Raw genomic sequence first — 12,131 nt, forward strand, 5'->3', positions numbered from 1 at the left:
GAGCAGCAGAAGCAAATCACGTTTTAGAGAGTGTTGGCCAGGTGTGTGATACTGAATTGGCAACCTCTACACATGAGCAGAAAGAGTGACTTAGAACAAAAATCCAATAAGCAAGACCTTAGCAAATTCCAGACACTTCTACTGGCTATGCTATTTCTTGTTATGCTTCCAGGCTGTTACCGTGCTTCCAGGCATGAGCCCCGTTTCCACCTGCCCCCATGAACCTGCTTCAGCATTATAAACCAAGTGCCCTGATCCCATGAGGGACCTGCTGCCCTGAGTTTTTCTCCTTATACAGAATTTCTGTAACTTCTCTCCCAAGTTTAACGTGAATGAAAACATGAACGATCTTGTGAATAGGAAATGTGATGCTGCATGGTATGTTTTTAGCACTCTGCATCAGGGATTAGATGCACAAATCCTGTTGCCATAGCTTTCATCGCTCTGAGACTTAAACGTGTCGCATAAGCTGAATGAGGTACGCAACCAAAGCAGGGGAGGAGAGAGGTATGCAGCAAAGGAGGGAACCACAAGCAAAGCGGAAATCCTTTCTTTTCATTTCAGCCTCATGATTCAACATTTATGATGTCAATAATGTTAAGCTGTAAACAGCAAGCTAACAAAAGCCACGTGTGGGAGGGAATTAAACCTGAGCTCAGGATGACTGGCATTCCTTGCAATCACTAGTCAAGCCTGCTTCAAAGACCTGTGTGTTCATTATGGACTCTTATTAGCATGACAGCCTTCCCAAAGGAGATGCCATTACCAGAACAGACCAACAGCCCCATTTAGTTTGTTGTGCAGTGGCTGGTGCCTGAGTCCGGGTAGCAAAGGTAGAAAATTCTTCCCAATGCACGTAATTATTCACAGCAGTCCCCAGTGCGCCCTGCACACCGCTAGAGGAAGTGACAATAAAAGGGAAGTCTGCAGTAGTTGTTTTGTCTTGTTTTTTTCCTTTGTGGAAGGTAAAGAGGGAAAGTTCCATGTCGGTCAGGAAGGCTTCCTTGGGAACCTTACAGATGAGTAACAAATTGTTCTCTTTGGCAGTGTTTGTAAGAGGTGCCAATCCACGCTTGGGCTGTTAAGTAAGCAAGCAAGCAGCTGTTCAGTGCTGGTATCTTGGGTGGCTTTGGTTTTGCTTGGAATGAGAAGTCAGCCACAGAAAAAAGGCAGAATACAAATGGGGGAAGGGGGGACCTGAAGGAAAAAAAAATCTTGGTGACTCTGGATAGGTGGAATAGCTGTGACAAAAGGAAAGGGCAGATTTAATTTTTCATCTTCTGCTTGTGTCAGTCTCAAGTTTTTAAACTGAAACTTTTTAGGTTTTAAACTAATAAAACCCCAGGGGTCCTTCAGCTATATTTTGGAGATTATTGCAAAGTGAAGCTTATGTAGTTTGCATCAGATGATTGTGTCTGTCCTACTTAAGCAATGTTCAGCCAGTCATGTTTTTTGGGTAGCAGAGATGTTGGTCTGTTTGAGAATCCAGTATGTTGGCTTGGAAGCTAACAGAAATCGTAGCATGGGATTTAGCAAGGAACCAGCCAGAAAGCAGCAGTGAAGTGTGTGGCGAGTACAAGTGGACCGAGGCTGTGGGCTCAATAGACCCATGTTCTGGGTTACAAAGATGGGGGAAGGCAGGGGATGGAGGCTGGGTGCAGGCTGGTGGAAGCATGCTCCAAGGGTGCTTTAATGCTGCATTGCTGACTACCTCTGGACCTGTTCATCACAGGTGCTGCCTTTCCAGCTGTCCCTTCTGCCCTCTGCCATTCTTTGGACCTTTCTTTGAGGTCTTTTCCTGTGACAAAAATGTGTCAGGGCCAGCAGGCAACCTGTCTAAAAGCAAGCCTAAGTGTCAACAGAGTTGGAAGTCTGAGATGTCTTTGGGGAAAAGGTAATAATGAAAGTGATGATGCTCAATTGCCTTTAATCCATTTGCCTTTTAATTCCATGATAAGGGGCACCAATTAGCTTATGGAAACACTCATCTTTGAAATATTCACTGGGATGCTATAAAATTGGCTTCAACTTGTCTCATCTTTTGGCAGGGAGAGGAATCTAAGGAAAGGGTTGTGGGTTTTTGTTTTGTTTTTTTAATTTAAAAGAAAAGGAGAGGTCGATATTATAGTGTCATGTTTCCACGGTTCCCAATATGTTCCTCACTGTGTGACCACCAGGGCAGTTGAATTCAGGTGTCTGGTTTTGGACGGTCGTGCCCAAGCGCGGTGGTCATCCAAATGCAGGAAGGCGTACACATGGCACTCATCATGAGTGACCATCATCTCTTAGAGGGATGCCGCAGCATCCCATGCTGACAGCCCTGAGGCTCGTTGTCCTCTGCTAATCACATGCCCTGATGTGTCTAAAGAGTGTCCAGAGTGCCACTGGCTGCCAGCCCCCCAGGACCCTGGGCTTCGGTTGCTGCCCTGCTCAGAGAACAGCTTGCTTCCCTGGCAAAGCGCGCTGATTTGCTTTGGTCTACTTCATCCAGATGCTTGACTTCTAAATAATTTAGAAGTAGTTCTATTAAAGAGCCATTAAGAGGAAAAAGAAAGAGAAACCTTCTGGGAGAAACCTTGTTAGTAGCAAGTACACACATAATGAGATACCGGACAAAAGGAATCCGTACCTTCACTGTCAGAACGTGTTAGGAGAACGCCTGGGTGTATTTGGCTGGCTGGTGTTACCGTAACAAGGTAGTGGTCACCCAGATAAGCATGAGAAGATGCTATCTGTATTTAGATTTTATGCGATGCCTTTTGTAAACATATTTTGTGCTGTCATCTGTGGCTCGCTTCTTCATAGGGAATTTACTTCAATCAGTGTGCAAACACTCTGTTCTATATTTATCAGTAATTGCCCAGAGATTGACAAGTATAGCAGTCAAGGTAGATCAGTTAACCAGAAAAAGAAGTAATGGGAACTGGAATCAAAATAGAATTGGTCTGTTTCTTCACAGTCATTTTTTTTTTTTTTAGGTGGTTAAAAATTCAAACAAGTGCTGTGTGGATGATAGGCGCTGGTATGATGGCTGTGGACAGAACAGAGTGGCCGGTTCCTCGCTCACAGCTCAGATCTGTCTCTCCCACTGTGATTGTTCAAACTGGATCTCTGGACCAGGCTTTTATCTCCAGAGGGCAGGAGAAAGGCACATGCATTAGTAATGTGGCCACGCAGTGCCTGGCAAACTTTATGCTAATTACATAGGAGGCTTTCCTTTCTCTCTTCTTAGTTTTTAATTGCTTTATTTCCCGTGCAGCTGGCCGGCCATGGCCATCATCCAGAGAAGACCCTTAAGTGATCCTGACCATTATCACTGTTGATTTTACAGCCCAGCATGGAGGAACAGCAGAAGAGAAGGAAGGAGTGCTCCTGAGCCCGGGTTTCCCAGGGAATTATCAAAGCAACCTGGACTGCACGTGGAGGATATTGCTGCCGGTGGGGTTCGGTGAGACAGCTGGGTTTGGTTTGATGCTATCACAAAAGATGTGGTGGGGAGATCCTGTCCCTGTTCAGTCCGTGCTGGATGCCAAGTGCCACAATGACTTACAGAAACTGTTGTTTGACCTCCTGATCACACTTGCCGTTAAAGATGCATTTATAGGGTGCTATGAAATAATAGATATTTTTTCAGAAGCTGATGCCAGGATGCCATGGAATGTAACAGGTTGATCCAGATTTGTGGGCATGCCTACGAATCGGTTGTAATACCCTCTTTTTAGTGTGTAACTCCCTGTCTTAACTACTCACATTTGTAATAGCTGTAAAACGTCACCAGTTCATCAGTCTTTAGAAATGTAACAGGTGACCAGAGCTTGTGTCAGATTATGTCCTGCCTCAGCTGGAGTTTGTGCAGGCATCAGCACATTCAGAATTAGGCTCTCCCCAGCCCTTGGTTAAGAGAGAAATTTGCCCGCCTCCAGCTCAGCTCTTCTCTAGGCCAGCCCCATCAGGGTGCCTGATTGCCAGGAGGTGGAAGTGTTGCATGTCTGGAAGAAATGCTGAGTCTCCTGGTTTCCTGAATTAACTCTCCTCCTCCGGCTGTAGCTGCCGTGTGCTGCTGGGGAAACAGCCCACCCAGGGTGCTCAGCCCGTCCTGCCATCTGAGCCGGCCACGCTCGCTTTGGCAAGGGGTGATTCCTGTCACTCTGTGCCTGCCTTCCTAGTTCCTTGGGTGTCAGGCAGAGGGAGGCATGTGCACAGGAGCTCTAGCAGCGTGAAACTACAGGCGTTAATAGCCTGAGCTTGCCTGAAACTACAGGCACCCTCTACCTCCAGCAGGGTAAATGTACTGCTGATGCCCGGGGTATACTGGGCATCACTGGGCGAGCAGTGCTGATGTGCTGAGGCTCAAGTGTAGCTTTAGAGGCACTGTTCATTCCTCCTCTCCAGATGCTCACATCCAGTTCCTAAACTTCCCCACTGAGCCGAACCATGACTTTGTTGAAATCCGCAATGGGCCATATGACACCAGTAACATCATCGGGCAGTTCAATGGCACCAAAATCCCAGGCTCCCTCCTGTCGACGTCTCATGAAACCACTGTGTACTTCCACAGCGACCACTCTCAGAACAAGCCAGGCTTCAAGCTGGAATACCAAGGTAAGGAGGCTGGAGAAGGCGCTGCAGTGGGACAATCCTGTCCCCGGGTGCTGATGGAGAGGGCAGTGGAGGGAGGGGAGGCATCACGGTTGTTGCTGTTCTGTTGAATTAATTCCATGAGGACTCAATCCAAATGAGTGGAAAGGTGTTACATGAAGGCCATGCTTAATCCTAATGACTGGGATCTGTTCACCCGGACTTATGCCTACGGCAAATAACGAATGTTCCTAGAATGCTTTGTGACAGCGAAATGCCTTTGAATTAGTTCTGGCCAGATTCACTTAGAACTAGGCTCTGTTGAGTGTCATGTGCAAAGAGAGGAGCCCTCAGCCGCCATGCATTTGCTGCGGAATTCTGCGGTGGTTGTCAGTCTCCGCTGAAGTCCAAAGGCATCGTTTGCTGCAGCCCAGCCTTGTGCCAGGCAGGCTGGTGAGGGACCAGCTGAGCAAAGAGCCAAGGAATATAACGGTGGGGCTCCCATGGGTACCTGGAGTAAGAGGAGAGGAAGAAGTTTTATTAGAATCAAAAGATGCCCTCAAGCGTAGTTTTTGGAGATGATGGAGGAATGGAGGTGCCTTCTTACCCAGCCAGAGTCCTTGAGCAGCTCCCCGGTTTTGAGCGTGGTGTCCTCTGAGCAGCAGCCACCTCGAACTCTGAAGGCAGTGCCCCATCTCTTTGTGGATTTGCCACTCTTTGAAGGTGCTAGGTCGAGGCTGCCTGTGTTAGTCTGCCCTGGTGAAAGAGAAGGAGAACATGAACTTCTGGCCCTGCTTGATCCGCAGCTCTGCCATAATGAATGTCTCTGCAAAACCTTTTGGTCTCCTCTGTCCACCTGTCCGTGGCATATGGGAGTGTAAAATGGCAAAGGATGCCAGGGGCAGGTCGTGTATTTCATCCCGAATACAATTCAGATGGGCTTTGCTGCGCAGGAGCCAAGTGGTCCAGCTAGTGCCTGGGAGAGAGATGGGAGGAGTGGGAAAGGTGGAACGTGTGTCCCCAGCCACATGACTGACAAAGGGCTGACTCCCCAGAAACAGCAATAAAAGCCGCTACTCATACTTAATTGAAAACATTAATTTTGTCTTGGCTGTCCTGTTCGCGCACCATATAATTCGTGCGCTGCTGCACAACTTAGGAAGGAATGTGCTCTGTGAGGCACTCTGGGTAATCTCATGTAAATTGCTATGCAAATTAGCTCTAGCAAGGCTGCCCAATAATTTATAATGCCAGGTGGAACATGTTAACCAATTGACTTGCGTTCGTCATCAGCGTTGTCTGTGTTTTGTTGGAAAACAAGGCAGATTTCCCAATTAGAAGCGAAGTGTGGGGTGACTGGGTGAATATGGGCTCGGAGGCGCCGGCGGACTGGGGCAGACCCTGGTGCTCACGTCTGAGGCTCTTGCGAAGCTGGATTTTCCTTCAGCCTTCGTGCAGATGTGTGCATGGTTCATTAAAGTTTATCTCCTTCAATTAAGTGATTGTATGAGGAAGCTCTTCCGTCACATCTGGCACATCACATCAGGCACAAGTCTGTGGAGCTGCTCCTACACAAAAAGGAGTGTGTGTTGCTACACATGAGCGTAGCACTGAGCCTGAATTAATAAGTTGTGTGGGGAGGGAGGACCTGTTTGCCTAAGCCAAGGGCTGGGCTAATGCAGCTATGTGGCTTCTGGAGCAGAGCTGGCTCAGGCAGGGGACACTGCGCTTAACCCTGTACCTGCAGTTGTTGCAGGCTGCCAGTAATGAGCTGCAGATGTGTGATCGTCATTTCAAATGAACTTCCACGCCAGGGAGGCCCAGAAGCTGTACATGAGACTTTCAGACCTGGGGACCTGCTGTGGCCCTCCTGCATACATCCAGCAGGACGTCTGTCATCTTTCTGTCCCTCTTTTTTGCTGCCCAGGCTTTCTAATTGCTTTGCAAGTTCATTTGGACCTGGGGGATACCTCGTGCAATAGAACTGTCACCTTGATTAATGAATTGGATGCTGCTGTCATACAAATCATCATTTCCCCCCTGCTCAGAGGTACTCGGTGAGCAGCCAGCTGCTCAGCGGTTCTGGTCCAGCCTGTGCTGTATGAACAAGTGGATGGATTTGCTCACTGGTGTGATCTCGTCAGGAGCTGTATTTTCCATGCATGGGTGCAGACAGCTGGTGGAGCCCAAAGATTCTTAATAGGGCAAAAGAGAGTTTATTTGCACACCTGGCTGTCACATCTGTACAAAATGCCCTGGCAGTCTCCTTTCATCTCTGAAGCACTTAATAAATCTATAGTAACAGGATTAAGTTGAAAATTTTAGATGTAGTCTTGACAGATACGAATTAATCAAGGCAAACCAGGCCAGGATTTTGGGGCTGGATCCTCCTGTATCCAGAATTGCTATCTTTTTATCCAAAATATGGAAAGAAAAATGGGAAATGGAGGATCTTTAAGAGTTATTGTTTTGGTGGGGGATATTCATTAGTTTTGTGTTTGTTTGATTCCCTGCAGTGCCCTGTGTGGGGAACATCACCACCCAGAATGGTACGGTTTACTCTCCTGGCTTCCCCAACCAGTACCCCAATTCCCAGGACTGCGCTTGGCTTCTCACAGTGCTGGTGGGCTATGGAATCCACCTTCACCCTGCTGCAGACAGAGCCCTACAACGATTTCATCACTGTTTGGTGGGTACAGCAAAGGTGTGAGGAATGACTGGAGTTGCTGCTAAGGCTCCATTTCAGAAAGATGCTCTTGCTGATAAATAGAGCACCTGTTGCTGTGGTGTGTGGGTAGTGCTATGTTTGAGAGTAGGAGCATCCTCTGGAGACACCGGGATGAGGATTTGGAATTTTTTAACTCTGGGTGCTTGATAGAGCCTTTAGATTAAGGATCATGTGCTCCATGCGGTTGGCAAAACGGACAAGGTGACTGTCTCCAAACACTGCTGATGTAACGTTCCTGAGAAATGCAGGCAGGGAGTGCAAGGTCAGTGAAGGCAATGATCCCTGGCTGACTAGGCTGCTCATGCCAAGCAATGGAAGTGTCATCCTTTGGGTCTAGAGGGCAGTCTGGACGGGAATCCTTAGCCTCCATGGTACATTTGCCTCAATGGTGTGCAGCTCACAAGGAGTGGTCCCACCTTGGGCCGTATGGCAGCATCTGTCAGACCTTGCAGATCTTTCTTGCCATTGATTTCTGTGGTCATCAGCAATTAAAAATGAAGCAGCCCATCAGACCTCCGCAGCGCCTGGGCTTGGCAAGACTGGTTTGGCACCATGAGCAGGGGCTGAGCGGCTGGGGGGTGCAGACTGGTGTCCCAGCTGCGGCAGGAGGGTGTTGGGCAGCAGAGCCTCGCTTGTCCTCCTGGGTGCCTTCATCAGCCTCTCCCTGCATTTCCAAAACGCTCTGCTGAATGGAATAAGGAGCCACCTCTTGGGAAGCTTAGGGGGCTTTGCAGAGGGCACTTTATGAATGGTAAATGGGGTCTTTATCTCAAGCTGAATTTAGTTGAGATGAATCTTGTTCGGACTGGCGTAATAAGAGTTGCCTTTCACTTCTGATTTCTCTGATAGACATCTTTATGGGGCTCGTTGGTTTTTTTTTTTCCCTTTTGCACTTTATGGCTACCTGCCTGTGGATAGAGGCTGAATGAAGAAAAAGCCATTGATAAAATCATCTACACTTACCAATGTCCTCTTTTGGTTTTTCTTTTGCCATCGGAGATGCACAGCCCTACCATCCAAGCTGCTCTCCTAGGCTGCAGAGGCAGCGCTGGAATGGCATTAGGCACCAGCCCTGGCTGTGACCCTCAGCTGCCTTTTAAATAGCAGCAACTGGGAGCTCTGACCTCTGATGTAAAGTGGGTGCAGCTCTGCTGCGGTTTATGAAGTGGCACTGATTGCTTCACCACAGGAGTCTTGCAGGCTGGGATCTTCTTTTCCTATTTGGAGAAGGAAAGAGAAATGATGTATTGTCAACTTCATTCAACCAAGGGAGCACACATAGCTGCCCTGGCTAAAGAGCTTGTAGCACTCAGTATCTGACTTGCAAAATATCTCTATGTCTGTTGTGCCAACAGGGAGTGAAACTCCTTGGGAAAGCTGGCTGTAACTCTTCAAGTTCTGAGGTTAAAAATGAAGTTGGTGTTTTTAATGGTCTACCAAGTGAGCACTGCACTGCCAGAAGAGGTTATCCTGGTTAGGCTGGAGTGGGGAGGGGGGCGGGGGGTCCAGGACAGCTACCAAGAGAGCTGATGAGACTGGAATACAGATGTAGAAAAGGGAGGACAAGGAAGGAAGAGCATGCAGGAGTTCCTGTGCGTGCAGTATAGGAGGTTGGTTGTTGCTGGGATTAAGGACGTGTAATAATGCTCTTTCCTTGTATTTCTGACATACGATTTTAGGGATGGTCCACAGCAAACAGCCCCACAGCTCGGTGTGTTCACTGGCAACTCTGCTAAGAAATCAGCCCAAAGCTCTTCCAATCAGGTCCTGATGAAATTCCACAGTGATGCAGCCAACGGAGGGATTTTTGCCATTTATTTCTACAGTCTGTGTTGTTTGCTGAGCAACACGAACTTTATACCCACCTGTGGGATGTGGCGGGGCATGGGCTAGCTGTGGCTTGTGAGGAAAAGATGTGAAAAAACATGCTTTTACCTGAAGTCTTCCACAAAGGGCCCAGTGCTAGACGTTTGAGATTGAAGGTCGCTTCAACCACTGGCAAGCGGTCACACACCCCGTGCAGATGTGGAAAGCCATCTGTTACGTGGTGATCGTTCAAGCACAGATCAGGTCCCTGCAGGCGAATAGCCATGCCAGCCCTACACCTCTCTCAAGGTGATGCCTGCAAATATTGTCCTCTCTGTGGCAGATCCCATTACGGATACCTCTGCTTTGTCCACCTAAAAGTCCCCTTCCCCGCGGTGCTGGCTGGATGTGGTATTGCTTTTCCAGTGCTGTGCTAAACCAACTGGGCCATATTGGTGGCTAGTTTTAAATGGCAGCTGTGTTCCAGCTGAGGGGTGACTTCATTCCTCTAGGGAGGAAAAGGATTGCCATAAATCCTTGAATTACCTGGGGATTCTTTGGTGTGAGTGCAGCTCATGCTAAGAGCGATGTCAGGAATTATATTGAAATGAGACCTTGTGCTTTCTACCACGAAACAAGAGCCCAACTTTAAATCGGATTAGCTAACAGGTTCCTACAGCGGTGCTGGGATTTGGGAAAATACAAATGGAGACCTCCTCTTGCTGGGGTAATTTGCTGGCAACAACGTTCAAGAAAGCCTTGGTGTGAATTACAGGATGGATCTGTGCAGAATGCCTTAGCTTATGTTCAGTTCTGAAAGGCAAGTATTATACAATAGGCTGAATTTAAAGAATGTTTGCTAGGTTTTGGAGGGAATTGGTTTACTGTGAGATTTATATTGCCAGACAATGGTGCGTATATAACAGTTATGCAAAAAATTATGGCTTAGGTAGTTTGGCTCAGAAATGAGCAGTGTGTAAACATGCTGCATTTCAGCGAGTGCTTCCTTTTGTAATATGAATTAGATTGTATCATTGCTATGGTTAGAGCCCATCAGCATATGTTGCCATTCTCTAATCTTGATAGTGCTTTGTGCTGAAGTTTCTTTAGCTTATGTGGGTTATAAAGCCACTCACAGGCACGAGGGGTCTGGAGCTGGTGTTGGCAGGAGCTGGGACAGCCGTTCATTCCCCGTGAACCAGCTGGGCACTCTGGCAACTGCTTGGCCTTTCATTAGGGTCATTTACTGGCTCATTGCTTCCTTTATACGTGGGGCTTTAGCATAAAGCCTAACCCCAAAGATGGAAGCGATTGAGGTGGTTGCCTCCAGGGTGAGACATTTCCCTCTTTCCCAGGCTCTGGCTCTGCATGTGGTGCCTTGCACGCCACAAGAGGTGTGGGAAAAAGGGGGAAGTTTTCACACTGGGCTCAGGCAGTGCAGTCAGTTAAATCTTTGTCATCACCCTTTGGGGTGTAACTGCAGGAAAAGCGATTTCCTCAGGATTTTCAGCAACGTGTATTTTCATTTCTGTGTCTGCATGCTGGCAGATCTAGGATATAGGAGACATCCTTCCTCAGCTTTAAATTGTATTTTCCCATACAGAGATGATCAGCACTGTGTCAAGAGAACTGTTGCCCTTTTAAATGGCTGCAAAGAAACGTTTCCTTAGGGTGGAGGAAGGGAAACAAAAGAATGATTCCCAGAGCTTAAAGATTCAATAGCATCCCTTGAAAAATGATGATATTGCACCTATTATTAAATGGGTTAGTTCAGGTGCCAACAGGAGCTGATGTGTGAGTGTGATGGGAATGAGTTTTATGGCACAGTAACTCAAGGGGGTCCCAGTGTGGTTTCAAGGACAGGACTCTGTTTTGTCCTGGTGAGAACAAATGGATGTGCTGTTGAAAAGAGCTTTACCAGTGCTGTATCACCGCTATGCTGAAGCCATCTTAATCACAGCTCTGTATTGAAATATGGCCCATTAAGGAGAGGAGACTAATGCTGTGAATGCTGGGTTATCTTTCCACTTCAATAGGTGCTGTCAAGCACTTTTTAAGTAGCATTTAATATAAATTTTTGTTATGCTTTCCTTTCCTTCTTCCCCACTGTCAAACATCTGTTTTGAAAGATTGGAAATAAGTGTGTTCCCTCCTGGGATGGCTCTTTGCTATGCAGCAGGATTCTTCCCTGCTGCCTCCTGTCTCCCGCTCCCATCGCACACATGGGCTCTCCTGGCTCCTTTGCTCATCCATTCTCTGTGCTGCCAAGGTGGGTTGCAAGGAAGGGGCTGACTGTCCGAATTACAGAGCTGGCACTTTCCCCTGACCCCTCACCACCCCCACACGCTCGCCCCCAGTTGAGTTCAGCTCACTGTAGTAGCCCATGGCTGGTTTTTCCTCCCCGTTGCACACATGGGGTGTGTAAGCCCACCCCTCACGTTAACAGCAGCCCCTGAATTCCCTCTAGCTTGCTCCCCAGACCTCCAAACATCACATTTTTCCATGCACCTCTTGGAAAGTATTGTCCTACCATGGATTAGGGGGTAAGGAACCTGGGGCAAGACGATGGAGCATGTGCTTCTGTACATGCGTATTTAAGCATCACTAGAAGCCTCATTAAGGTTGCTGCCAGGACTGCTAGCCTTTCCGCGGTGTGAAGAGTTCATCATTGTGGAGTTAGTAAGAATTAATATTCAGTGGCAGCTTGAGCTCCTGTATCTTAAATTAACAGGCTGATATAAATTTCAGAGGAAGTTATGCTTGTCCAGGGTCAGGTGCAGGGGGAGCAAAGATGCAGAGAAGTGCTGAGCAAATAGCAGTAAGTGTCTTCCATTAATATTCATTTAGTTCCCAGTACCATATTTTCAATTTAACAGTGTTCATAGCTCCTGTGTGTTTATTTTCATAAGCAGTGCAGTGCTCAAGCCTTATGCACCCACATGCTTGTCAGCAGCGCGTTTCTTTTGCCCACTGTTAGCTGATCTTGAATTTTTGGTGGCAAATGGGCTGTTTGCAATGT

The 12,131-nt window shown here is 47.6% G+C and overlaps 2 long non-coding RNA genes across 4 annotated transcripts in view; both read right to left on the reverse strand.

Annotated features, from left to right (window-relative positions):
* Positions 1-1,721: 1,721 nt before the first annotated feature.
* LOC129735633 (uncharacterized) lies at positions 1,722-5,271 on the reverse strand. Its single transcript, XR_008731392.1, has 3 exons — positions 5,186-5,271; positions 2,630-5,089; positions 1,722-1,798 (listed from the first exon to the last, which is right to left on the reverse strand). It is a non-coding gene; the product is annotated as an uncharacterized LOC129735633 (long non-coding RNA).
* The window catches only part of LOC129735632 (uncharacterized), a 33,188-nt gene continuing 26,317 nt past the window's right edge, over positions 5,261-12,131 (reverse strand). For all 3 annotated transcript variants that reach the window (XR_008731390.1, XR_008731391.1, XR_008731389.1), the window contains 2 exons: positions 8,270-8,523; positions 5,261-5,334 (listed from right to left, as the gene is read on the reverse strand). This is a non-coding gene — a long non-coding RNA (uncharacterized LOC129735632). The remainder of the gene's footprint in view (positions 5,335-8,269; positions 8,524-12,131) is intronic.

Source organism: Falco cherrug, chromosome 3 (genome assembly GCF_023634085.1).
Source record: "Falco cherrug isolate bFalChe1 chromosome 3, bFalChe1.pri, whole genome shotgun sequence".
Classification (NCBI taxonomy): Eukaryota; Metazoa; Chordata; class Aves; order Falconiformes; family Falconidae; genus Falco; species Falco cherrug.